The sequence below is a fragment of the Zalophus californianus genome, chromosome 13 (genome assembly GCF_009762305.2).
Source record: "Zalophus californianus isolate mZalCal1 chromosome 13, mZalCal1.pri.v2, whole genome shotgun sequence".
Lineage (NCBI taxonomy): Eukaryota > Metazoa > Chordata > Mammalia > Carnivora > Otariidae > Zalophus > Zalophus californianus.
This window is the reverse complement of record NC_045607.1, coordinates 57,337,486-57,363,097: the sequence shown is the minus strand read 5'-3', so window position 1 is coordinate 57,363,097 and position 25,612 is coordinate 57,337,486.

Below are 25,612 nucleotides of genomic sequence, written 5' to 3'. Positions count from 1 at the left end.
ATGCAAAATCTTCTGGCCACCTAGGAAAGGACTGCTTTGAGTTCCCTGTTGTAGATGAGCCTAGAGGTAAACCATCAGATAGCATATTTTGTCTGTCTTTAGTACAGGCATATGATTTCATCTCTCAAACCCAGTATTTCCAAAACTAGGTATTTTCACTAAGGACATATTTCAAGGGAAAAATAGTTATAAATATATCAGCAAATATATTTATTGTGGTGTAGTATGGACAAAATCTGAAACCAAACTAAGTTCTCAGAACCTGGACTGTAGCTACATAAATATTTTACTGATCCAAACCACTCCCCTTGTCCCATCAGCTCTAAGGGTGGCAAGAGTTTCATGCAATTGTTACCTACATGATACCTTGGTATTCTCTTTGTGTTTTTTCAATTACTTATTTAACACTGTCAAACCTAGTTAAGAATTATTTATATTAAGTTATCTTGTTAAATACCTGAATTTACAAACCAAATTAACAATTTATTATTAGTTGTATAAGTGATCATTGTGGAGATTTATATGAAAATAGATAATTATTTTTGACATATTAGGTAAAAGAGATAAATGAAACAATAGACTTCACCAATTAAAATAGGAAAGTATCTAGAAATAAACAATAATATGAGTGCAGTTAATACCTGACAGTTCTATATATTTATTATATTAAATTTACCATTGCAATTGTTATATTGTGCATGATGAATAAAAATAGAAAGAATATAAATATTGGATATTAGGAAGGTAGATATTGGAGATAAAGTCAAAGTCCCACCAATGAGAGCTATTTTCCTGGGATTATGTATTTGTTTATGATTAAGACCTCAAAGAGGGCATAAATGATCAGGGAATGATTTTAAAGAAGTTACCAAAACAATGAAGGTAGAAAGATAAGATTTTGCAGTCAGGAAAATTTAGAGGTGATGATATTAATATTCTCTGTTGGAGTCTTCAGATATGGAGCTACAGAAGGCAAGTAGGATCATAAGCATTACCAATTTCACATTTCTTTTTTTTCTTTTCTTTTTTTTTTTTTACCAATTTCACATTTTCTGCTTGAGCCTGATTACTGATTTTGTGCTTTTGTGGTTGATAGCAAATTAGTAATGAATAATGTAAGAACATGAGCTCACAGGGCCCATAGTCTGTGGAATATGTAGCAGTATTATTCCTATAGAAGGTGCCTGTACAATTCAGTTATTTAACAAGATAACTTAATATAAATAATTCTTAACTAGGTTTGACTGTGTTAAATAAGTAATTGGAAAAACACAAAGAGAATACCAAAGTATCATGTAGATAACAATTGCATGAAACTCTTGCCACCCTTAGAGCTGATGAGACAAGGGGAGTGGTTTGGATCTGTAAAATTGAGCTTAGAGAAAAGGTCCTGCACAACTGAAACTCAGACCTCTGAGAAGGTGTGTTCTGACCAGCTGCTAAAGTTATCTCTGAACTGCAAGAGAACCACATTTCTGAAGATGAGGTGTTAGTCCAAGACCAGAGTCTCTAATGAGCAATGATGGTTGTGATTTCTGTTAAAAACCCACCAACTACATTCAACTACTACTATTGGAAGTAGTTGTTGCTACAGTGGTAAAGAAACAGAGTTACTTAAAAAAAAAAAAAAAAAACAGGGGACTTCCTCCTACCTCCAGCTTCTTAGTCTTTCTCAGGTGTACATTTTCCGTGGAGATTTGAAAGGGAGCAAGATGGCAAAACAAAAATGTGGTGAGCAAATTCCCATCCCCAGTGTTATAAAGCAAATTACTGAGGGACAGAAGCTTATTAACCAGTACCAAAAGAATCATCAAAGATTACTGACCAGAGTATACATACATTAAGTGATTTATGGATTCATTTGTGTATTTAGGTGCTATGAACATTAATACACATTAAATACATGAAAAGCAAATTGCTAGTCTCCTCATATACATGTTTCCAAACTCCACATGATTATTTTTTAGTAGTGAGTTTGATCCTAGGTCCTAAGTTATCATCCGAATTTATATCAGTTAGCCTGACATTGTTACTAATAGCATCATGTTTTACTTTCAGAAGTATTCCAATTTGGATGGTAAATTATATGGTTACTGAACACATAACTTACACATAAACGGACATGTTCAATAGATATTAATTTGTGTTTTACTAGCAGCATATATAATATTAGTGATGAAATGAAGGGAACACCTAATTATATTGGTATAGATAGTACAAATAATGTGAAAGGAGAGATTTTTAGAGGAGGAAATGTTTGAATTGGCCATTGGATGATTAGTGGAAGTTTACCATTGTCTTGAGACATAAGGACACTTCAAATAGTAGAGAAAACATCAGACACATGGGAAATGCATCAAGTTTTAACCAAGACATGGAATGAATTTTCAAGTTCATATGAAGACATAAACTATGAATCAAAGGGATCTATTGCCCTGTCTGAATCTACCCAAACATTTCACTTAAGACTACACAATGTTGATAATGCTAGAGACATTGCAGATACCCTTTTATTGAAAATTATGAGAAACAAAATCAGGGATGTTTCCATTTTTTTTTTGCTATTATAAATTAAGCTTCTATAAACATTTGTGTACAGATTTTTGCTTGAACTTAGATCTTCATTTGTCTTGGAAAAATACCCAGGACTGTAATTGCTGGGTTGATGATATATCCTTTCAATTGGAATATTTTAGCTTTTCTGCTTATATATCTTTATTTTGTTTCTTATGTCAATATCCGAAGAACTGCCACAATCTTGTATTTGCACTTAGCAGGGTATGTGACTGACTAATGTTCATGCATGTGTGCATTAGTGCATATGTCAGTGTGTGTCTGTGTTATCTGTGTATAAGTGACCCCCATGGTGGAAATATTTGGCCAAAGGGTTTACAACTATGAAAAGAAAGAAAGAGATAAAACTTCCAAAACATGCCTCAAGAATCTTTCCAGGTCTAAACATCTGGTGAATGGATGCTAATAAGAAACTTGTTATTGAATAAAACATGTGCAGGGAAAGCACTAGACTTTTCTTCCATGGCTTTGAGATACTATCTATCTTCCCTTGTTTAGGAATATGTTTATTTCTTTTACACCAGTATAAATAAGTACAGTGATTTTTAGACATATTGGAGATACCCATCCGGGTATTTTTTTCAGGGAGAAACACATCTGGGAATTGAATAATGCTGCACATCACTAAGCTGTAACAGCTAATACTGGTAGGAAAAGCCATACTGAATGGGTCAGCTTTTAGATAATGCTGCTTTATGTGGTTCTCCTGTCAAGCTATCCACTTGTCATTTATGTAGCTGCTGATGGATGCCTTCATTTATCAGGTGTTTGAAAGCACTATTCCTTTGGAGTACAAGGATTAGTATACGGGCTTGAAAATACAATACCTGGAGAAACAGGCTGGAGGAGAGCTCTAATTCATGACTTTTGTAGAAAGCAAAACATGTGGTAAACTGAGTCCTGTGTAACAATCACATGGAGACCAATAAAAGACATACGAAACAATTGATACTAGTTTCAATCTCCTCGACTACATATATATACTTATAATTATATATATAATTATATATATATATAATTTTTTTAAGAGAGAGAGAAAATCTTAGTGTGGAGCCTGACACAGGGCTCAATCTTAAAACCCTGAGATTATGACCAGAGGTGAAATCAAGAGTTGGATGTTTAACTGACTAAGCCAAACAGGTGCCCCTCCTCAACAATATTTGAAAAAAAAATTAAAAGCTCTCATCTGATGTCTGAACATTTCTCTTCTCCATCTGATATTTTCTTCCAGCTTTATTCTTTTTAAGTTTTTATTTCATATAATGTTTCAGTTAAAGGTTGTATTTTGTATATGATGTAATTAATTAATTATCTGTCAGTCACTCAAGACAACAAAAATAACCATTTTTTCAGAAAGATTAAACAATGATTTTCTCAAATTTCTGGTAAAGTTTAATACAAGTAAATAAAATCCCTTAGTGGATAAATTATACAAACACAATGATGGAACATTCTTTTGGGGACTTTATCGGACTACTCAGTTAATAAAAATAATTTTGCTTTACCCTAAAAACTCTTGGTATAAATAGAACTCATATTCTCTTTGGTATAAGAATACAATTTACTTGAGAAGTATATCCTCAGACACAGTATTATTGGCATATTTAGATATTTTAAAAATGATTTTACATAAACAATTATCATTTCAACATAAAATTTTTCTAAAACTGATATTTTTAAAATCTACATTTTCAGGAAATAGTTCAATATAATGGTTTTTAAACACATTTTAGAAAGAATACACTAAAGCTCCACATTTATTTTTACTTTCATGTTTAGTCTTAAGAGCTTTATTCAACTCTTCTTTTGCTGACAGTTCTTTAAAGGTGTCAGTTATGTATGTCTTCCAACACAACATATAGAATTTTATATGTGTTATATATATGGTTTTGTAACCACATATTCATGATACATACTCATATCACATCACATGTAGGACTCTACCGATTACACGTACTGTGCATAATTCTCTCCAAAATACTTATGATTTAATTGTATTATTTTCCATTTAAGAGACTACATAGTGATTCAAACTAGTGATAATGAGGCAATTGTTTGCAAAAGTACAGTATTTGAATTTAATGCTACAATTATTAATAATAAATCATTTGTAACACATCTCAGAGCTGAACATGACATGCCTGCATCTTAACACAACAGATTAAATATACTACTTTATAAGATGTATCTACATATAACACCCAGTGCTCCATGCAGAACATGATTGAAAAAAAAAAGTATCTACACATATGGATAATTGTGGTGAATATGAAAGAGCCTCCTTTAGATATAAACATGCATTGGGCAAAGTTGGTTATAAACTTCTTGCCATACTTAAACTGTGTATCTCTGTTCTTTCAATTGTGTTTTTTAAATTATAACTTATTAGGGAATGCACATAAAATAGGTGATTTTTTTCAATATTAACATTATGATTAATCAGATGATAACTGAAGAAAAAGATTCATTGGATTGAGAAGTTCACTTTATAAAGTAAAATATATACTTCCTTCATAGGACACAGCAATGCAAAGATAATAAAGATGGATTTACAGACAAAACTGTTTAAATTTGGATATAAGGCCCCTAACTGTACTAGATGACCTGATCTTCAACCTAATGCACATTCTCCCTCCTCTGTGAAGTTTTCCTCTTCCTATCTTCTATGATTATATTCTCCTCTGTGCTCCTACAAATCCAACTGTTCATGTCATCCTTTAGGTGCCTAATCTTGTACTACTTTATGATATATTATTACCATCAACTATTATATATTCTTCCATTTCATTTTTTTAAAGATTTTATTTATTTATTTGACAGAGAGAGACAGTGAGAGAGGGAACACAAGCAGGGGGAGTGGGAGAGGAAGAAGCAGGCTTCCGGCAGAGCAGGAAGCCCGACGCGGGGCTCGATTCCACGACCCTGGGATCAGGACCTGAGCCAAAGCAGATGCTTAATGACTGAGTCACCCAGGCGCCCCATTCCATTTCATTTTTGGGGGGAGAGATCACTAAAGCTCATTTTCCTCAAGGAGTCCATAAACTCCTTCAAATCAGAAGTCCTTTGTTATACTTCTTTGCCCATGAGTATATAATTGACTGAGTTAAACAATTGTGGTATTAACTGGTGTTAGAGACAGCTGTGGCCTCATAGCAAAGCCAGTGCAATGTGATATATCCTATAAATCAAGGAAGGTATAATAGTCACAGAAATGTGTATTTTAAACCCTCTCTGTTGTAATGAGAAACTTGGAAAGGCAACTTGTATGGATTTATTAGATTACTACATCTAGAATATTTCATTCTTCCAAGCAAAACATAGTATATAAATATTAATCGAATATTTTCATATGGGATAATCCTGAAATCATAGTTTTGTACATTATCTAAATGTGCATATTTTTATATCTCTCGAAATATTACCCATTATCTTGAGTTATGTTTCATTAAATATCTTGTTTTAGTTATCCAGCTGTAATTGTTTTCTTACAATAGAAGTATGTCTTCCTGGGCACCTGGGTGGCTCAGTTGGTTAAGCAACTGCTTTCGGCTCAGGTCATGATCCTGGAGTCACGGGATCGAGTCCCGCATCAGGCTCCCTGCTTGCAGGGAGTCTGCTTCTCCCTCTGACCCTCTTCCCTCTTGTGCTCTCTATCTCTCATTCTCGCTCTCTCAAATAAATAAATAAAATCTTAAAAAAAAGTATGTCTTCCATTTTTCCATAGAGGATTATTTGTATATCCATCAATTATCTAATATTCTAAACCACTGAGCTCAGCACAATTATATTTTATCCAAATATATTATGTGTAAGTTTAAAAAGTGATTACTTTATTTCAAACATATTTCAATAGTTTGTTTTGTGAGACTAAACAGTCCAAAGATGGAAAAACTGCATTGTTTGAAGAAAAGCACCACAAAATAAAAGGATACTTTCGAACTCTTGGAAATGAAACACAAAGGGAAAATAGGTGTATGAGAAAAAAAGTATTTTTTAGTAATTGAAGTTAAGACTTGGGCTTTGTTCTTAGTACTGTCCCCTAGAGACACACATTTATTTTTTATTTTTAAATTTCTGCTAAGAACGTTTTACATAAGATATATCCCCTTAAATTGTTAACTGTACAATACGGTATTAACTATAGGCTCTATGTTGTATAGCAGATCTCTAGAACTTATTTGTCTTGCATAATTGAAACTCCACACTCATTGATTAGCAACTCCTCTTTTTCTCCACCAATCAGCTCCTCGTGACTATCATTCTGCTCTCTGCTTCTATAAAGCTTGACTATTGTCGATACCTTGCATAAGTAGAATCATGCAGTATTTGTTCTTCTGTAACTAGAGAACTTCTTTTAACATTTTTCACAAGGAAGGTCTACTGACAAAAATTTCTTCAATTTTTGTTTGAGAAAGCCTATTTCTCCTTCACGTTTGGAGGATAATGTCACATTGTACAGAATTCTAGGTTAGTGGGTCTTTCTCTCAACACTAAATATTTCACTACACACTTTTTGTTTTGATGGTCTCTGAGGAGAAGTTGGATATGATCCTTTGTTCCTCCATAGGTGATATTTTTTTTATTTTGCTTCTTTCGGGATTTTTTTTCGTCTTTGATTTTCTGCAGTTTGAAAATGATATGCCTAAGTATAGTTTTGTTGTTTGTTGTTTTCATTTTTCCTGTTTGGTGTTCTCTGAGCTTCCTGGATCTTGATCTATAGTTTCATGTATTATATTAATCTGGGAAGATTCATATCCTTTATTGTTCAAAACAATTCTTCTGTCCCTTTCTGTGGAGAGCAAAATGGAGTCTCTCATGTCAAGCCGGGGCCTGTGTCAAGCCATGATGCAAGCAGTTAAGGTACTGCAGCTATGAGATGTTGCCAGGACAAACGTCACCCCAGAACTGACACCCCAGAACTGATAATGAGCAGAAACAGAGGTCTGCAGAAACCCAAAACTGATTAAATCCCTTTAAAAAGGGAAGGATTTTGACAATGAACTGTCAGACTCTTCAGACCTGACCCCTCTATGTCCAGACACTTAAAAAAAGGCAACTGCCTTGGGAGGCTCTGCCCAATTGATCTCCGAACAGAACCGAGATCCTTCACTGCTTGAACATTGGAAGGAGTAAGTGTGGAGAGCTGACGCAGACCAGACTGAGGCCTTATCTCAACTGCTCGCCCACTGACTGACTTCATGTTCAGTTCATTAACTCCTGCAACCTTCTGTTATCTTGTTTGCTGTGTGGCTTGTCTTCTGTCCTGCCTTGTATGCTGTGTAAGAAGCCAAGTTTAATCACATGGTGAATTGTCATTGAGTTTGGAATCCTGAACCTGCCTTATAATTGTGATTTAACTTTGCTTTATGATTGAATAAAGCTGACATAGTGGAAAGACACAACTCATGTGTGTGCCTTCATAGCATGTTCATGACACTTTCTCTTTTTCTTCTTCTGGTATTCCCATTACACATATTTTACACCTTTTGTAGTCGTCCGACAGTACTTGAATATGCTGTTTTTTGTTTGTTTCACTCTTGTTCTTGCTTTTTAGTTTTGGGGAGTTTCTATTAATATGTTTTCAGGCCCAGAATTCTTTCTTCAGCTATGTCCAGTTAATAAACCCATTAAAGATATTCTTCATTTCTGTTACAGTGTGTTTGATCAGTATTTTTTTTTAGGATTTTAATCTCTATGCTTATATTGCCCATCTGTTTTTACATGTGGTCTACTTTATTCATTAGGGTCTTAGCTTATTATTCATAGTTGTCTTTAATTCCTGTTCTGAGAATTCCAAGATCCTGACATATAAGTCAAGAGATGTTTGCTCTGTCTCTTCAAAATTTGTGGGACTTTTTTTTTTTGCCTTTTTGTATGCCTTGTAATTTTTTCTTGATAGCTGGACATGATATGCCAAAAACAGAATTACTGTAAATGGGCCTTCATTGTGTGGTATTGTGGGAGGGGAAGTGTTCTCTACTCCTGTGATTAGGTCTCAGTCATTCAGTGAGCCTATGCCTCTGTACTTTGAATTCACAAGTTTCTAATTTTTTCCTTCCCCATTTAGTGGGACAGGATGTGTAGAGTGGGCAGCAGTTCAGTATTTCCCTCCTATCACATAGAAGGCTAGAACCAGCTGAAGTTGGTTAACCATTTTCCTTCCCGAGTTCAGTCAGCCTCTTATAATATGCAACTGATTAGGCTGCAGTTAACTAGTTTTCCCTGTGGGCAGACCTTTTTAAGAATGGAGGGGGAGACAACCATGAGAGACTATGGACTCTGAAAAACTGAGGGTTCTAGAGGTGAGGGGGGTGGGGGGATGGGTTAGCCTGGTGATGGGTACTGAGGAAAGCACATACTGAATGGAGCACTGGGTATTATACACAAACAATGAATCATGGAACACTACATCAAAAACTAATGATGTAATATATGGTGATTAACATAACATAATAATAATAAAAAAATGAATGGATTGCTCTGGGGTATTTCAATATGATTCATGTTCTTCTCATCCTGCCAGAAGCAGGAGGGAATGTTTCTCAGATATGTAATCTTAGGAGTTCTTGGGGGCAAATCTCACAATATTGTGGGGTGTCCTCTATGACTGGGTTCCCCTGAAGTTTTTAACTCTCAGAGTTGTTCACTCTGAGCCTCCACCAATTTGGCAACTGCAGTTCAAGTCTTCCTACCCCAGCACTGGTTTTACAGTTTCTATCACCAAATCTATGCTCAGGTAAACTGTGAATCTTTATTGGCCTGTTTCTCCAGTCTTGGAAGTAGTAGTTGCCCTGAGTCCTTCCCTCTATTATATCTAAGGAGAGTTGCTGATTTTTCGAGTTGCTTAGCTTTTCACTTGTCAGAATGGAGTAGCATCTTCTGAATTCCTTACACACAAAAACTGGAAGTCTAGGGTGTGTTTTTGAGGTGAGCAAGTGGTCTAAAATTGACTGTAATGTTGGTATACATACTTATGAATATAATAAAAAAATTGAATTAATCACTTTACATGAATGAAATTTATGGTATGTTAATTATATCTCAATAATGCTATTTTTTTCTTATTATCCACCTTTAAGTTTTTCTTCCAAGATTTTATTTAAATTAAAGTTAACTTATAATGTAGTATTAGTTACAGGAGTAGAATTTAGTGATTCATCACTTAAACATAACACACTGTGCTCATCACAAGTGCCCTCTTTAATGTCCATCACCCATTTAGCCCATCCCCACATAGCCCTCCCCTCCACCAACCCTCAGTTTGTTCTCTATAGTTAAGAGTCTCTTATGATTCACCCTCCCTATTTTATCTTATTTTTTCCTCCCTTCCCCTATGTTCATCTTTTTTGGTTCTTAAGTTGAAATCATATGATATTTTTCATTCTCTGACTGACTTATTTCACTTAGCATAGTACACTCTAGCTACATCCAAATTGTCGCACATGAAAAGATTTCATTCTTTTTGATAGCTGAATGATATTCTATTATATATGTGTGTGTGTGTGTGTGTGTATTTTATATATATATATATATATATTCTTTATCCATTCATCTGTTGGACATTAGGGCTCTCTCTATAATTTGGCTACTGTTGATAGTGCTGCTATAAAAATTGGGGTGCATGGGTCTTTTAATGTGCAGAAGGTTTTATCTTGATGAGGTCCCAATAGTAAATTTTTGCTTTGTTTCCCGTGCCACTGGAGATGTGTCTAGTAAGAAGTTGCTGCAGCAAAAATTAAAGAGGTTTCTGCCTGTGTTCGCCTCCAGGATTTTGATGGTTTCCTGTCTCACTTTGAGGTCTTTCATTCATTTTTTTGTGTATGGTGTAAGAAAGTGGTCTAATTTCATTCTTTTGAACGTAGCTGTCCAGTTTCCCAACACCATTTGTTGGAGAGGCTGTCTTTTTTCCATTGGATATCCCTTCCTGTTTGTTGAAGATTGGTTGACCATACTTCTTCAATTTCTTTCAGGAGTGTTCCATAGTTTTCAGAATACAGAGTGGAATGCCTCTGTGGATGGCTTTACTCCTAGGTATCTTATGTTTTTTGGCATAATTGTTACTGGGATCAATTCCTTGATTTTTCTTTCTGCTGCTTCATTATTGGTGTATAGAAATGCAACAGATTTCTGTACATTTATTTTATATCCTGTGACTTTGAGGATTTCATGTATTAGTTCTAGCAGTTTTTTGGTGGAGTCTTTTGGATTTTCTACATGCAGTATCATGTCATATGCAAATAGTGACAGTTGGACTTCTTCCTTGCCGATTTGGATGCCTTTTACTGATTTCTGTTGTCTGATTGTTGAGGCTAAGACTTCTAGTACTGTGTTAAGTAGTATGATGAGAGTGGACATCCCTGTCTTGCTCCAGTCCATAGAGGAAAAGCTCTCAGTTTTCCCCATTGAGGATGATATTAGCTGCGGGTCTTTCCTATATGGCCTTTATGATGGTGAGGTATATTCCTTCCATCCCTACTTTTTTGAGTTTTTTGTCTCTTTTTTTTTAAGAAGGATGCTGTATTTTGTCAAATGTTTTTTCTGCATGTATTGAGAGGATCATATGGTTCCTATCTTCTTTTATTAATGTGGTGTATCATGTTGATTGATTGGCAAATAGCAAACCACCCCTGCTTCCCAAGATATATCCCACTTGAGCATGGTGCATGATTTTTTTAATGTACTGTGGGATTTTATTTGCTAGTTTCTTGTTGAGAATTGTGCATCCGTGTTCATCAGGGATATTGGCCTGTAATTCTCCTTCTTCGTGGGGTCTTTGTCTGGTTTTGGAATCAAAGTAATGCTGGCCTCATGGAAGGAGTTTGGAAGTTTTCCACCATTTCCATTTTTTGGAACGATTTGAGAGGAAGAGGTGTTCACTCTTCTTTAAATGTCTGGTAGAATTCCCCTAGGAAGCCATCTGGCCCTGGACTTGTTTGTTCAGAGATTTTTGATTACTGATTCAATTTCTTTGCTGGTTATGGTTCTGTTCAAATTCCGTATTTCTTCCTGTTTCGGTTTTGGTAGTTTGTATGTTTCTAGGAATTAGTCCATTTCTTCCAGATTGTCCCGTTTGTTGGCATAACATTTTTCATAACATTCGCATGATTATGTGTATTTCTGTGGTGTTGGTTGTGATCTCTCCTCTTTCATTTGTGATTTTATTTATTTGGGTTCTTCCTCTTTTCTTTTTGATAAGTCTGACTAAGGGTTTATCAATTGTATTAATTCTCTCAAAGAACCAGCTTTTAGTTTCACTGATCTGTTCTACTTTTTTGTTTGTTTCTATATTGTTTATTTCTGCTGCAATCTTTATTATTTCCCTTCTTCTGTTGGCTTTAGGCTTTATTTGCTGTTCTTTTTCTAGCTCCTTTAGGTGTAAGGACAAGTTGTGAATTTGAGACTTTCCTTGCTTCTTGAGGTAGGTCTGTATTGCCATATACTTCCCTCTTATGACTGCCTTTGCTGCATCCCAAGGGTTTGGACTGTCATGCTTTCACTTTCATTTGCTTCCATGTACTTTTTTATTTCTTCCCTAATTTCCTGGTTAATGCATTCATTTGTTATTAGGATGTTCTTTATCCTCCACGTGTTTGTGGTCTTTCCAAAATTTTTCTTGTGGCTGACTTCAAGTTTCATAGCATTATGCTCTGAAAATATGCATGGTATCATCTCAATCTTTTTGCACTTGCCGAGGCCTGATTTGTACCCAGTATGTGATCTATTCCGGAGAATGTCCCATGTGCACACGAAAAGAATGTGTATTCTGCTGCTTTAGGAAGAAATGCTGTGAATATATGTGTTAAGTCCATCTGGTCCAGTGTGCCATTCAAAGCCATTGTTTCTTTGTTCATTTTCTGCTTAGACGATCTTTCCATTGCTGTGGGTGGGGTGTTAAAGTCCCATACTATTATTGTATCATTATCAGTGAATTTCTTTATGTTTGTTATTAATATGATTCATATATTTGGGTGTCCCCAGGTTGGGGGCATAAATATTTACAATTGTTAGCTCTTCTTGATGGGTAGTCCCCATAATTATGATATAGTGCCCTTCTTCATCTCTTGTTATGGTCTTTGGTTTAAAATCCGGTTTGTCTGATACAAGTATGGCTAGTCTCGCTTTCTTTTGATGTCCATTAGCACGATAGATAGTTCTCCATCCCCTCACCTTCAATATGGAGGTGACTGTAGGTCTAAAATGAGTCTCTCGTAAGTATCATATAGATGGGTCTTGGGTTTTGTTTTATTTTGTTCGTTTTTTCTGTTTGTTTTTTTTTTTTAATCCATTCTGATACCCTGTGACTTTTGATTGGAACATTTAGTCCATTTACATTCAGAGTGATTATTGAAAGATATGAATTTGGTGTCACTGTGTTTATGTAAAGTTGGAATTTCTGGTGGTGTTCTCTGTTCCTTTCTTGTCTTTGTTGCTTTCATCTTTTTTGTTTTTCCCCCACTCAGAGAGTCCCTTTTAATATTATTTGCAGGGCTGGTTTAGTGGTCATGAGCTCCTTTAGTTTTTCATTGTCTGGGAAACTCTTTATCTCCCCTTCTATTCTGAATGACAGCCTTGAGGGATAAAGTGTTCTTGGCTGCAGATTTTTCTCATTCAGCATGTTGAATATGTCTTGCCATTCTCTTCTGGTTTGCAAAGTTTCTGCTGAATAATTTCCTGATATCTTATGGGGATTCCTTTTTTGTTACTGTCTTCTTTTATATTGCTGCTTTCAAAAAAAAATTATCACTGCATTTTGCAAATTTAATTCCAATATATCTTGGTGTGGATCACTTCTGTTGATTTTTGTTTTTAGGTTCTCTGTGCTTCCTGTATCTTGATATATGTGTCCTTCCCCAGATTAGGGACGTTTTTAGCTATTATTTCTTCATATAAATATCCTGCCCCTTTTTCTCTCTCTTCTACTTCTGCAATTCCTTTAATGAAAATGTTATTACATTTGATGGAATCACTGGGTTTCTATGTCTATTCTCCTTTTACATAATTCTTTTCTCTCTTTTGTTAAGCTCAATTATTTTTCATTGCTCTAAGTCATTAATTTGTTCTTCTGTTTTTTCCATTCTGCTGTTCATTCCATCAAGCATGTTTCTAATTTCATTTATTGAGCCCTTTATCTCTGCTATGTTATTCGTTAATAATGAATAACATAGTTATTGGCATCTGTGTTAATGGCATCACTTATGTCTTCCATCTTTTCTAAAGTCCAGTGAATATCCTTATGATCATTTCTGTGAATACTCCAAGGCATTTTACTTATCTGTTTTGCTTATATCTGTGGCTGTGATCTTGTCCTTTTCTTTCATTTAGGATAAATTTCTTTGTCTAAGTCTGGCCTGTTTATTTGTGTTAGGAAAGTCAGTTACACTTCCTGTTCTTGAGCATAAAGGCCATATAAAGAAGAGGACCTGTAGTATCCTGCTATATAGTCCCCTGTGTGCAGCTCTTTTACCTGGACACTTTATCTTTCAGGTTAGTGTTCTGCAGAGGTTCTCTTTGCCCCTTGTGGGCAGTACTTGGTACCTTGGCTAGATGTGGTGTGTTTTAACTAGGTGTGCTCTGGTCTGCTTGTGAAATTAAACCTGTCACTACTGCTACTGGAGATAAGGCCTCACAAAATTCCTGACTTGGAAGAAGAAGTATGAATGGGAGTTTGGGTTGGTCTTCTGGGGAAGCAGGTCACCTTACTGGGACTGAGGTAGGTGATTCCACAGGAAGAGAGGGTAATGGAGGGGCTTGGTGGAAGCAAGTTATGTAGGGGATGTCAGCACTGTGCTGGTTCCCACAGGTGGTCCTCGGCTTAGCTGAGGAGTTGGGGAGGGAAATGACTCTGACCATTTTCTTTGTTCCCTGAGGGTTTCTCCCTGAAGACTGTCTCTCTGGGATGCACTCCAGGATGGACAGATAATCTCCCCACTCTGTGTCCCATACACTCTTTAAATCTCTCTTTCCATGCTGTATGTCCACAAGTTCTTTTTGCCTGCCTTCTCTCCAAGAAGAGCATAAAACCCTCTAGACCTTATCCCTGCCAAGGCACTGACCTTTAAAATTCCATTCTTTAAGCCTTGCTGGTTGCCAGAAGTCATGTAATTTGACCCCTCTCACTTTCCAAGCGAATGCTATGGGAATTTGTTTGTTTGCGCACTCCTCTGTGTGTTAGTCTATCTCTTGCCCTTCTCTGTAACCATGGCTTCCACCCCAGCACAGCGACCAAGATCCCTTTCCCTCCCAAATTGTGTCTCTGCATTTCCTACCTTCTTCAATGTGTCCTCTTCTCCACCTTTAGTTGTAGAGTTTGTTCTGCCAGTCTTCAGGTCAATTTCTGAGGTGCTTAAGAAGATTTGATAGTTATCTAGTCATATTCATAGGAGGAAGCCAGCCTAAGGTCCTCTTACTCCACCACCATCTTTCTAAACCCCTTCCTGGGTTGGCTTTCTTAATTTCCTTTTTATTTTATATGTTTTAGTGTATCACAATGTAGCAACAGGTATTTAAAAGTTGATTTTGTATCCTGAACTTTACTGAATTCCTCTATTAGTTGTAATAATTTGTATGTGTGTGTAATCTTCAAGTTTTCTAAATCTAAGATCATGTCCTCTTCAAAAGGAGATTATTTTACTCCTTTCTCTGATTATATATTTTTCATTTTTTTACTTGAAGAAGTGCCTAAGACTTCCTGTTCCTCACATGATTGACATCACTCCTCCAGAGAACATTAAATTTATATTCAAATTCTCATAGATATAATGAATAAATATATCCATATGATCTATTTTCCTCATATGAGATTTGATAATTGGTGTTTTGAAAGAAATGTTTTCAGAAAAATGTGTGGATATTGAGTTGGTCAAAGTATTCCATTATTCCTCTTTCATATCTGATAATATTTGTCTCTCCTTTCCTTTTATCTTGATTGGCCTGGCTGGAGTTTAATCTATTTTATAGATCTTTTCAGAAACCCAACTTTTCGATTTATTTTTCTCTTATTTTTCTCTATTGCTGTTTTCAATTTCATTGAATACTGATGTAATATTTATTATGTCTTTTTTTCCTACTTGATTTGTAATTAAATTGCTCTTTTTTAAGTTTCCTAATTGGAAATTTAGAGTATTAATTTTCACATGGAAAATGGTGGGGTGGGTGTTTACTGGAGTACAGGAGTTATTGTTTTAAAGTTTTATTTCTAGGCTCCTGCTTTTCTAGTTGTTAGACTAGAAAGAAAAGACTTTTTGTCCCTTGTGGTTACTGGCATATCCAATTTCTAGCTTCTTTAGATCCAAGATATAAGATATAAGATATAAGAAGCAAAGGGGAAACTAAAGGAAATTGCTACTGTGTTTTCTTGGGTCCCAGGTCTGTAGCTAGTCTGTCTTCTTTGTCTTGTCTTTCAGAAGTCTTCTTATGTGTGTTTTATATATAATGTCTTGGGTTTATTGACATAGTTTATGGGAAGAATAGAGGAAATTACATGTATTCCATCTCCCTGAAGTGGAAGACTAGAAATTTATTTTGTTTTAAATGGGATTTTATATTAGTAACAAATGTTACTATACTATACCATATGGTCTTATTGTATAAAACCATACAATAGGCACCACTGTGTGTGTGTTTACATGCTGGAATCATTAAAATTGAACTATATATGCTTACATGCTCGACAAAAGAAAGAACTAACCAAACAAAAGAGAAGAAATTAAAAAAAAAACTATAATAATGTATGGTTCAAGTGATTATATTAAAAATGGTTTTTTACTGGTTTTTAGTATCTTGTAAGAATTTTTTCACTCTAAGTATTGTTCTACCACAAAAGTTATTTTTATTGCCCTAAGTTGTATATGAATTACTTCATCTCATCCTTTACTAAAAAACAAAAATTGATTCTAGTACTAATGGAAGAAATTGTTTTAGTTAGACTTGTTAAGAGCAAGAATGGCTGTCTCTGTTGTGATGCATTCTTAAGCAAAATTTAAGATTAATTTTGATTATAAATTATTTTTACTTTTTTTCTTATTTTGAAATCTAGTCAGTCCTTATCCAAGTCATGATTTTAATAAGGCTGTATAGTTTCATTTCTTGTCTTATGCACTTCATGTTTATGGAAGAATGAATTATCAGCTATACATTTATCTAGAAACTTGAAAGAACAAAATTTGTTTTAAGAAACCTTAAGCTGTAATGGCTCTTCAAAAGCATTTATTTGTTTTCTCATTTTGCAAAGAAACTCTATCCTTAGAGTGCTACTCAGTAATTATATTATACATGTATACATATACACACATAAGCTCACACACCAAGAAGTAGCATAGCAGATAAGTAAAAGAAAAAATAAAATAGTAAAAATTACATTTGTATGCTATCATTTATCCTAGAGTCAAATAATTTGTAAGATCTCAGGGCTCCTTAAGTGTGTCACTATACAAAAGCATGATAATGTTATTAATATTAATGTTATAACTCTAAGTCACAAAGAAATATTTAATCAAGTTCTGCATATTTTTTAAGAAATGAAATAATGTAAATTCAGTTAATTCTATGTCAAATAGAAACTCTCTTAGTAATATTCCATTACATTCATCTAATCATCAGGAAGGATGAATACTTACCATTTACATCAACGTGGATGGAACTGAAGGGTATTATGTTAAGCAAAATAAGTCAGTTAGAGAAAGACAATTATCATATGGCTTCAGTCATATGTGGAATATAAGAAATAGTGCAGAGGGTCATAGGGGAAAGGAGGGAAAACTGAATGGGAAGTAATCAGACAGCGAGACAAACCATGAGAGACTCTTAACCTCAGGAAACAAACTGAAGGTTGCTAGAGGGGATGTGGGTGGGGGTATTGGGAAATTAGGCAATGTGCATTAAGGAGGGCAGTAATGTGATGAGCACTTGGTGTTAGACATAACTGATGAATTATTGAACTTTACATCTGAAACTGATGGTATACCATATATTGGCTAATTGAATTTAAATAAAAATAAAAAATACATACCAGACTTCAGTTTTAATATGAAAAAACACACAGTATCTTATTAATAATTTTATATTAATTATTGTATATTGAAATGATAGTAGATTGGATACATTGGACTAAATAAAATATGCAATTAAAATTTGAAAAAAGAAGCTATCTTATTCAAGAACAAATTCTAAGTAACTAACAATAGCACATAAAATTTAAGATGCTATAAATTAAACTAAGGAAAAATTACATTGAAAAACATAGTTGGCAGTAAACTGAATCTTGGAATTAACTTTAAGTGCCAAGTATAATGACTGCCACTATGTATGTATGTATGTACGTATTTACCTATTTATTTATTTACTTTCATTTATTTCTCTCTTTACTCATATCCATATTCATTTATTTTGTGTTACAAATTTATTTTTAAGTTTTGTTCTTTAATTGGATAAATATTAAGGTCAATTGAAGTCATTTGGTAAATATTTTAAATAGGAAATTGTTGGTTACTTGATTATACTAGATGAAATATTTAATATTGTACTTAGATTTGTAGTTTTGGTAGGGCATGAAAAATGCTTAAAACATTTATACTTGTGTCGCTCAACAATGTATATATATGTGTGTATATGTTGGAATCCCATTTATATTTACTAATGTAGAAATATTTTCAAAGAGACAGTCCTCTTAATCTAATTATGAAATAAAGAATTTTCTCTCAGGGTATACAAATATACCCTGATTACTATGATGCAAAAAGTTTATACAACCAGAATAACCCCATAGGAGTAGTTTAGATTCAGTTAAAATAAGTTATCTTTTTATGTATAATATTTTTGTATCATTGTAATCAGGGTATATTTGTAAGACAGAAAGAAAATCATCATTTCTTTTATCTATTTTTGAATGATTACATTTATGTTTAAATTATGAGCGAATATTTATTTCTCCAAGTTTCTTGTGTGAACGATGGTGGCATACTTTTATATAAAATAAAAATAATATCCACACTTCTTAATTTATAATCTATGCTTATCTTTGAACAACGTGGTTCAATACTTAAGACTTGACTGAATAAGAGGGAATAGTTGTTAAGGGGAAGGCTAGTTAATGATATTTCTTGTTTGTTTTCTAAAAGATAAACTAAATAGTTAGAAAATATAGAACACTCCCAAGAGTGTAGAGAACCCTTAATTCATATCTCTATTGTGCAGTAAATCTCTTTTTTTAGCAGGTTTGTTTCTTTTATCAAATAGGGCTTCAAATAATGGATACTGTTGGTATAAAACAGTGATCATGTTGTGACAGGTGTTGCTAGGTACAGGAGTCATCTCAGCGATGAAAAGAAGAGAGAACCAGGGCAGCACAAGTGCACAGGACAGGCAGACTTTAAAGAGATAATTTTTATTTAGCTTTGAAAATGATTTGGGTCTTTATAAAAGTATGATATCCCACATTGATGCAAGCTTGAGAAAGGGTAAATGGGTGTTAAGAAATTTTTCTTAAGCACATCAGCATGAGCTTGCATCAAGAGCTACAGCCCTTCTTTTCCAAGTGTATGAATATTTTTTCTCCTATAAAAGTCTGCTTTTTTCCTTTTTTTCTTTTTATTTTTTAGTTTATGTGCATGTGGATGTTATGAAAAAGGAAGGGGAGAGGGAAAAGAACTCGAATAAGGATAAATTAGGCTAATTTAGTGACATGATTTCACTTTGTCTTTGATTTCTGTCTCTGCTTTGGCCTTAAACTTCCATTACAGTAGCTATAGTTAAGCCTCTAACTTTAAAAAGTTCACTAAAAAAAAAGAAAGAAAGAAAAAGGGTCAGTGCTGACATTCAGTCATTGGGGTAATAAATTCTCAGGCTTAAAATCTCATAGGCTCCCACACAGAGATCAGTTCCTGACACTTTGGTCAGATAAGTATTATCAGAAAAAAAAAAATTCTCTAATGATAATTTTAGTTCAGGACATCTCCTCCCAGCAAAAGCTCAAATATGACAGAAAGGTACACTGTGTCTCTTCCTATTGGCTCATTGACTTATCAGGAATCATGCACTTTTTAAACAGGAGAAACTTGTCAAGATGATCCATGGTCCATACTTGGCTCACTTCTAAGATACTATTAGAAACAAGAAAATTACTCTCAGCTCAGAGACAGAAAGGAACCAACACACAAGAATGTATCAAGCCCACAAAGTATTGAAAGACACCTAAAGTTTTGGGCAGTAGTTTAGAGAAAAATAGTCCTTTCTAAGGCTGCCAATTTGGGCACAATTTGGCCATTTTTAGCAGTCATGAAAAATAATATGTGGAATATATTAGTTATTAGTTTTTTCATCAAAATAGAGGAAAAACTGAGACTTATGGCTATAAGAAATACTATTTTATGTAAGAAATACCATTCAGTTATATTGACTAAGCAGTGTAGGAACATCCTGGTTAAAAAATGTTTGCTCCAGGGTGGAAAAGTGAGGAAATATTTTCACAGTTGTTTACTTCCTAAGAGTCATTTTAATTGACCAAACTATGGTAAAAATTACTTTGAAGATGTTATTTAAGTTAAATACCAGCACAACTTATATATTTTGTGTGAAGTATCTTTTAAGATGATACAATGATTCCAGATGTGGAACTGATTGCTTAAAGAACTTGCCTGAAGGATTTAAAACCTAAGGTAATTGAATGTTGTGAATGTACTTAAAATATGGAAAAAAAGAATTGGCTCCCTCAGTCAATCAAGGTGAAGAAATGATCTGTAAATGATAAAACATTTGATAATGTTCAAAAGTCTCAAGAAAAGGGGTTGCCTTACCTCACGATTGGAGAAGGGAGTCAAATCTACACTCTGAACACAAAGATCTACATTGATCAATACCAGCAGTGGGATCAAAAGGTCCCAGAATAAAACCCCAAAGGGCAGAACCAAATTGCCACCTAAACTGGTAGAGGATAAAATTGATTTATCATGTTTTGTACTAAAACCCTTTACATCTGCCAAAGCCTGGCAGTCAGGGATGGAGGAAGTCCTTGAGTATATATACTTTAAATTGTAATTTGTTTCACTCATGATGCTTTATTACTCTGAGTTTGGACTAGAGAAGTATGGTCTTGGAAGTTCATGTAGAGAAGAGCAGTGTCTCAAATCTTCCCATTGGAATAAACTATAACATTCAGTGTCTACATGGCATTGAAATGTCATTTGGGAATAGTGACCCTCTTTTTTTTTTTTTTTTGGCTATACTGTTACCAAACCTCTATACATTAAAAGGAAAAGAAAAAGGGAATAGCATATATAAGCCATGAACATTTTCTTGATATGCCTGAAAAATAAATTCACTTGCAAACACTGTTTTGTAAGGTAAATGCAATAAAATATGTTAAATCCAATTTTTGTAAAGATGGAATAAATAAAATGTTTCAAATGCAATGGAGAAAATGATAGAATACATGCATATATTATCTTTTTAATAAGAATGTGGCAATCCAGTTTGAATATATTTAATCAAAGAGAGAGTAAGTGGAGTGACGTCAACAACATGGAAAATATGACCTCCCTCACTTTTGCCCCTACCAACAAAAATTCAACATCTGTCCACACACCGAAGTGCCTTTGAGGGATCTGTGGGATTCAACAACAAATACCAAGGGACTCAGGGGGAGTCTTGCCCACCCATGCATCAGATAATAGGCAGACACACCTCAGTGCTGGCTATGGAAACTTCAGTGGCCTGTGAACCAGTTCTAGCCTATCTGCCATGGTACAGAAGCTCCTGGATAACACTGACCTATATGGCTCCTCAAAGACAAGAGCTTTTGTGGAAGTCCAGTTTCCAAAGATGTTCCAGCATTCCATGAGACAAAAAAAAAAAAGACTTTATTTTTTTTTATTAAAGATTTTTATTTATTTATTTATTTGACAAAGACACAGCAAGAGAGGGTTCACAAGCAGGGGGAGTGGGAGAGGGAGAAGCAGGCCTCCCACTGAGCAGGGAGCCCAATGCGGGGCTTGATCCCAGGACCCTGGGATCATGACCTGAGCCGAAGGCAGACGCTTAACGACTGAGCCACCCAGGCGCCCAAAAAAAGACTTTAGATGCATGGTAGTGGGTAAAAGGAACATTTTTACTTTACGTACATCACTCATTTCCCCAAGATGGCACAGTTTAGAACCAAGACCAAGAAAGAATTTCCCTGGCCTGTGATTTCTTCCACAAGGAGAAAGGGAGAACATGTGAGTGGGCACCTGGTTTCAACTGTGTGGGACAATGCCAAAGGGGCTTATTTCACTCTTACCTCATCCAGAGAATGAAATTGGAAGCTTCAATACTGGGGAGGAGAAAAATTCTGGGAGAGTGCTGCCACTCTCAGGAGTCTCAGAGGACATTTAACTGATATGGATCCCAAATACCTTGCAGATTCTATCAATAAGGTCACCTACAACCTGCTGGGAATACCTCACTGATAGATCTTTCCAAATGGCATACAGGCACTCTTAGTGCTCCGTGGGCCTCATCCACACACCCCTCATTACCATATGGCTAGATCTCTGTGCACACTATCAAAGGTGGCATGAAAGGGCCTTGGCAGATGGCAAGTGAGCCTAGGCAGAAAGTTGGAAAAATCTAGTGTGTTGCAAGATCCAGTGAAGGCTGACAAGCTTAAAATTCTGCCAGAAGAGGAAACAAGGAGTGTGGAACAAGTTCATCTATAGAAGTTCTGAGAAAGTCTTAAAATCTCTACCAGGCTGATAGAAGGCATTTCTTCCCAAAAAGCAGTCAGTAAAGACTGGAAGAAGTGACTACTACTTCAAATCCAATACAACAGAGAGAGGAGTTGAGATGGTGGAGTAGTAGGGGGACCCTATGTTTGCCTCATCCCTCAAACACAGCTAGATAAATACAAATTATTCTGAGCACCCAAGAAATCACTCTGAGAACTGAGAAAACAAACTGCACATCTAGAGGGAGGAAAATGGACACATGGTGGAAAGTAGGAGCTGCAGAGAGTTGATCTGAGGGAGAAAAGAATTGCATGTGCTATGGATGGAAGGAAGCTCTGATCACAGAGACAGGAGAGAGAGAGAAAGGGAGAAAGCAGCATGCAGGGGATTGCAAAAGAAAAACTCTTCCTCAAAACCATTGACTGGAAAAAAGACAAGGGCTGAATATCACAAGATTTTAAAAGCAGCGATGCTCAAAGTCTAAAGTTTTAAAACTCCACACCATCACTAGGGTTGTGCCTGGCAGCCTTACTGATGCTTCTGTGGGAAGTGAGGACAGAGGTCTGGGAGCAGCATGGTCTGAAGATCACCTGGGTTGCACAGGAGAAACATTTCCCCTTCTTGGAGTGCATTTGGGAGAGGTGGCACTGTCTCTCAAGGGACAAAGGGACAGTGGTGCCATTGAGTGGCCCCATTAATTAAAATTGCAGCAGAGGCACCTGCTGAGACAGCTAACATGGATCCAAGTTTTGGCTGTGCTTTACAAACTCCGAGCCTCTGTGCAGTCATATGACTGCTTTTCTGGGACAGTCACCAGCCACAGCAGAGTGAGACCTTCCCCCAGAGGATTAGCATGGGAATGTGCTGCACTGGGTCCCTATAATTCGGAGTTTTAGAAATCCGTCATGCACTACTAGTCAGGCTGAAATTAAAAAAAAAAAAAATACTATCACCAGATGTAAAATTGACTGTATGTAATGACAAAGAGGATGGACAAAGAGTGGAATGAATCAGTGATACAGAAGATAACATTCTGGAAAATAAGCTGGAAAAAAAGAGAGAGAAAGAAAAGTATTGGATCACGAATGTAGACCTAGGAAACTGAGTGACATTGTAAAGCATAATAACACCTGTATCATAGGAGTCCCAGAAGAGAGGGGAAGCAGAAAGTTTACTTGAGCAAATTATAGCTGAAAACTTCCCTAATTGGGAGAAGAAGACAGACATCAAAATCCAGTAGGTGCAGAGAACTCCCATCAAACTCAACAAAAGTTGGCCAAAACCAAGACATAACATAGTAAATTTTTAAAAATACAGAGATAAGAATTGTGAAAGAAGCAAGGGAAAAGAAATCCCTAACCTACAAGGGAACACAAATCAGAGTCACAGCGGATTGGTCCACAGAAACTTGCCAGGCCAGAAGAGAGTGGCACAAAATATTCAACATACTGAATGTGAATAATCTGCAGCCAAGAACACTTTATCCCTCAAGGCTGTCATTCAGAATAGAAGGGGAGATAAAGAGTTTCCCAGACAATGAAAAACTAAAGGAGCTCATGACCACTAAACCAGCCCTGCAAATAATATTAAAAGGGACTCTCTGAGTGGGGGAAAAACAAAAAAGATGAAAGCAACAAAGACAAGAAAGGAACAGAGAACACCACCAGAAATTCCAACTTTACATAAACACAGTGACACCAAATTCATATCTTTCAATAATCACTCTGAATGTAAATGGACTAAATGTTCCAATCAAAAGTCACAGGGTATCAGAATGGATTAAAAAAAAAAAAACAAACAGAAAAAACGAACAAAATAAAACAAAACCCAAGACCCATCTATATGATACTTACGAGAGACTCATTTTAGACCTACAGTCACCTCCATATTGAAGGTGAGGGGATGGAGATCTATCGTGCTAATGGACATCAAAAGAAAGCGAGACTAGCCATACTTGTATCAGACAAACCGGATTTTAAACCAAAGACCATAACAAGAGATGAAGAAGGGCACTATATCATAATTATGGGGACTACCCATCAAGAAGAGCTAACAATTGTAAATATTTATGCCCCCAACCTGGGGACACCCAAATATATGAATCATATTAATAACAAACATAAAGAAATTCACTGATAATGATACAATAATAGTATGGGACTTTAACACCCCACCCACAGCAATGGAAAGATCGTCTAAGCAGAAAATGAACAAAGAAACAATGGCTTTGAATGGCACACTGGACCAGATGGACTTAACACATATATTCACAGCATTTCTTCCTAAAGCAGCAGAATACACATTCTTTTCGTGTGCACATGGGACATTCTCCGGAATAGATCACATACTGGGTACAAATCAGGCCTCGGCAAGTGCAAAAAGATTGAGATGATACCATGCATATTTTCAGAGCATAATGCTATGAAACTTGAAGTCAGCCACAAGAAAAATTTTGGAAAGACCACAAACACGTGGAGGATAAAGAACATCCTAATAACAAATGAATGCATTAACCAGGAAATTAGGGAAGAAATAAAAAAGTACATGGAAGCAAATGAAAGTGAAAGCATGACAGTCCAAACCCTTGGGATGCAGCAAAGGCAGTCATAAGAGGGAAGTATATGGCAATACAGACCTACCTCAAGAAGCAAGGAAAGTCTCAAATTCACAACTTGTCCTTACACCTAAAGGAGCTAGAAAAAGAACAGCAAATAAAGCCTAAAGCCAACAGAAGAAGGGAAATAATAAAGATTGCAGCAGAAATAAACAATATAGAAACAAACAAAAAAGTAGAACAGATCAGTGAAACTAAAAGCTGGTTCTTTGAGAGAATTAATACAATTGATAAACCCTTAGTCAGACTTATCAAAAAGAAAAGAGGAAGAACCCAAATAAATAAAATCACAAATGAAAGAGGAGAGATCACAACCAACACCACAGAAATACACATAATCATGCGAATGTTATGAAAAATGTTATGCCAACAAACGGGACAATCTGGAAGAAATGGACTAATTCCTAGAAACATACAAACTACCAAAACCGAAACAGGAAGAAATACGGAATTTGAACAGAACCATAACCAGCAAAGAAATTGAATCAGTAATCAAAAATCTCTGAACAAACAAGTCCAGGGCCAGATGGCTTCCTAGGGGAATTCTACCAGACATTTAAAGAAGAGTGAACACCTCTTCCTCTCAAATCGTTCCAAAAAATGGAAATGGTGGAAAACTTCCAAACTCCTTCCATGAGGCCAGCATTACTTTGATTCCAAAACCAGACAAAGACCCCACGAAGAAGGAGAATTACAGGCCAATATCCCTGATGAACACGGATGCACA